Raw genomic sequence first — 4,264 nt, forward strand, 5'->3', positions numbered from 1 at the left:
ACCCCCGAACCCCCAACCCCATCCGGACTTCGAGTTTGAACCTGAACCACTTGAATAGTTGGAGCCCCCACCCCAACCCCAGCCAAATCCCCTATTGGCCTCAGCAACTGTGGTGAATATGGAAGCAATTGTCACTAGGACTAAAACAAGGTTTAGAAAACGAGAGTGTACCATCCTTTTTTTTGTTTTCTAATGAATTGTTAGTTTATATGATAAGTGATTGTGTTGGTGTTCTTTGAAAGTATAGAGATTGGCTATTTATAGGAGGAGGTGGTATGATAGAGATGGTGCCAAACTACCGAAAACATGAGATTTTTAGTTACCTTTTTCTTTAATATATTTTATTATAAAAGTAAATAATGTTACATTCATTTACATAAGTGAAAAAGCTAGTAAGGGGGGTGTATTGGAACTTTGTAAGATTTGGTGGCATTTGTATATTTTAGGTTTTTAAGAGATTTAAGTAAGTTTTAAGGATATTTTAGTTGATTTATTAGATTTTTATTTAAATGATTATTGATTTTGTGAGATTTTAGTTTAGTTTTATTATTAAATTTTGAGTGATTTTGGCTTATTTTTATAAAAGGAAAAAGATTACAAGTTGGATAACATGTGAGTTTTAAAGAAAAAACTAAATTTTTCTAAAATTCATTCCAATAAAACCCTCTAGAGTTCCTAAAGATTTTCTAAAATTTTATTTACTTCCTACCACTTTAATTTTTCGTAAAAAAATAGTAGATTTATGGTAGGAAATATTTCCTACCAAATATTTTGTAGGACATTTCGTAAGATTTCGTCGTGTTCTCTTGTAGTGATATGTATATCTAAAATACAGCCGTAAATGTTTGAATTTTAGCCGATAATAAAATAAGTTAAAAAGTGAATAGAAGTGAGAAACCAAAATAAAATGAGAGATTCATAAGAAAAAAATGCATTGGACTTGTTTAGTGGACGAACGTTGACTAAGTAAGTCAATGCTTTATCAACGTGGGAAATAAACTTATTTGCTTTTAGGTTTAGTTGCTACTTGAACTAATTAACGTTGACGAATCATAACATAAAAGATCAGTATTAATTTGTCGTCCTAGTTACGTTTTAGTGACGATAAGATGATTTAACATAAAAGGTCTAAACACATTCAACTTGCATAAAACGTTAAGTTACTAAAGTAAATTACGAAGACAATTTCAACAAAGCAAAAAAGCACATCAACAACACAAGCTCTAGTACTCATACCTAAAAATACAAAGACAATTTAAACAAAGTAGATCAACTCAGCTTATCCACACACCTATTAAGATCACAATTTGACCCTCTTGAAACAAAAAGCATAGTGACACATTTTGATCTAAGCTTTAAAAGCAATGTTCAAGAGATGGTTAGGTGTTATGTAGGTAGTGATCCAGTGTCTATTGCTTAGAACACTTAGTCATGAACTAGGCGGGTTAAGGCACTTTAAGCGGTTTAGGAAAATATAACATATAATATTATAAATTAAAATTATATAATAATAACTAGTAAAAAAAAATCTAAAAGAAAAATAAACATTATTTAATTTATATTAGACCATATATGAACGTTTATGACTATGCATATGTAGATAAAAATAATAATAATTAGTAATAATTTATTAATGATTTGATTTTGTTATGGTTTAGCCTAAATATTCATTTGGTTTTCATTTTTATTAAGTTTTCGAATTTAGGTTTGGTTTGGTGGAAAATCAACCTTTACATAAAAAAAAATATTATCCAGATTCCAGACATATAACTTAATAAACAAGATTTTTGATATGAATTAAGTATTTAAAATTTACAATATATATCTCATAGCATTAAAACATAATGAATTTTTAAAAAATTTCAACTTCAAATAAATTTCAACCAACGATTTAGAGATCAGCTTAATATTTTCTGATCTAAATATTTAAAAAGAAAAGTAATACCAACCAATTTTTTTCTAAAAGAACAGTATATATAGACATATAATTAAATTTTGGTAGATCCTAATAGATATACACATAACTTTTTTTATATAGTCTATATTATCTTGCTAAGGCATAATTTAAACGAGAAGAGCTATAAGATACGCCCCGAAGCAAAATAACAAATTTCCATCGTCGCTTTGTTCTGTAAGATGATGCAATATCTTTAAACATTTTAACTTCGATCAATTCTTATGTAAGGTTTTAATTTGGTTAAGTAGATTTTTATTAAGAATCTGAATGTTCTCTCATAGTTGATTAGTGTGTTACTGTCTTATATATAGTGATATGTTATATTATTAATTGGTAGATGACTTTGTAGTTCGTAATTTCATCTCTTAGGTACCACTAAAGATGGAGTCTATCTCTATAACTACTTCAATGGACTGTCTTCCAGATGATCTTCTTATCCAAATCTTGTCCTTCCTTCCGACGAAACAAGCTGCTTCAACCTCTCTTTTGTCCAAAAGGTGGAGGACTCTATTTGCTTTCAGTCATAGTCTTGATTGTGATGATTCCATCTTTTTTCACCCCGAAACGAGTAAACCGAAGAGTTATAGACATTTTGTGTATATACAACATTGGCTTTGCAAGGGGGGTAACCGTATAAAGAAGTTCTCACTAAAGATTAATGAAAGGCTTTGTTTCTCTAAACTAAATAATTTGAGAATAGGACATGGAAGGCTTGTTCTTGACCGCAGGATATGTAATGCCATAGAACAAGGTGTCTCCGAGCTTCATATTTGCTTCGAAACTATGCTGTGGGACAGAGATCTCCCAACCAAAGTGTTCACTAGCACAACATTGGTTAAGCTTTCATTAGGGAAAAAACTAGGCATCTCAAGTTTTCCTTCGGATACATATCTACCAGCACTAAAGGTTCTCGTTCTTGATTTAGTTTCCTTTACGGGTGGTAAGTTATCTAGTGTGTTTCTTGCTGCTTGCCCTGTACTTGAGGTTTTAATCATACATCAAGACAATCTTTTAAAAGGAGAGAAGATATCAAGCAAAACCATTAAGAGACTCTCAGTTACCTATAAGCGCAGTACTTATTTTTGTTCCTCTAGCATTCTTTCACTTGACACACCGAGTCTTGTCGACCTCTATTACTCCGATTATGCTCGGCTTGAGCCTCTACATTGTAATTTTGATTCACTTTCCAAAGCTACACTGGACCACTGATGTGACGGGTCTAATCAGTGGGATACGCAACGTCAAGACCTTGCACTTGACCTCTTCTGCTGTTAAGGTCAGTTTTAAGTATTGTATGGTCTCATCATCTTTTGGTTAGAAACAAGAAAAAAAAAAAAAAACATTCTTTTTGTTTATTATTTCAGGTTATTTCAGTATGCTGCAAAGGTGGACTACCATTGTTCAACAACCTCCTTGAGTTAGTGTTTCCGAGTGATAAAAGAAGCTTGAGAGTGCTTCTGCCACTTTTTCTAGAGCATTCCCCGAACTTAAAAACTCTGGTTCTCTCGGCATGAAGTAAGAATACATATATATATGACTTATGTATGACATTAATTAAAGTAGTCTCTCATCTTAATGCTTTAGGGTCTGCATCGCTACACGCATAAACAAAAACCGGTTTGCGGGGATTCGCGTTCCTAGTAATAGCCAAGTAAAGACTCTAAGTATCATGCAGTATCAAGGAAGTGGAAACGAGCTGAAACACATTAGCCATTTCTTACTGAAAATGAAATGCCTTGAAGTTGTGAAAGTTTATGTTGTTGCACCGGATGACCCAAAACAGATGCAACTCAGGAAGGATCTTTGGAAACTTTCATCCAAGATCGCGGACCTAGGTGATGGATGGTGGTGGCACTTGCCCCCAGTAACATATAAATTAAAGAAATTTTAGTAGTGAACAATAATGTTGTAATGGCAAAGTGGTTAACACTGTATTCATTAATAGCTTGAGATTGATGGTTCGATTCCCTATAACCATATTTTGCACCCACTAAAATATTATGCTAGATCCGCCCCTGGTATCAGGTACAATCATCGAGGTGTCCAAACCCAAGCTCAGACTCAAGGAGTTTCTAATTAGGTTCCTTTTTTGGATTAGTTTCTTTTGGGTGCTTTTTCGTTTTTTACATTAGGATGTATAGTGGCATATGTAAAGGTTAATGAACGCTTTACCTAAATCCATGAGGGAAATTAAGTTAATAATCTCAGTTTCAAAAGAAAGATTATGATAGAGAAACACAACGTTCAAATGAGTTACAAAATTCATTAACCTATCTAGGAAAAATATGTATGAATAGAGAGAAAAAC

At 32.5% G+C, this 4,264-nt stretch overlaps 1 pseudogene; it reads left to right on the plus strand.

The window, feature by feature from the left end:
* Positions 1 to 2,338: 2,338 nt before the first annotated feature.
* Positions 2,339 to 3,821, plus strand: LOC17874190 (annotated as a pseudogene).
* The last annotated feature ends 443 nt before the right edge of the window (positions 3,822 to 4,264 follow it).

The sequence above is a fragment of the Capsella rubella genome, unplaced genomic scaffold (assembly GCF_000375325.1).
Source record: "Capsella rubella cultivar Monte Gargano unplaced genomic scaffold, Caprub1_0 scaffold_267, whole genome shotgun sequence".
NCBI classification, from domain to species: Eukaryota; Viridiplantae; Streptophyta; class Magnoliopsida; order Brassicales; family Brassicaceae; genus Capsella; species Capsella rubella.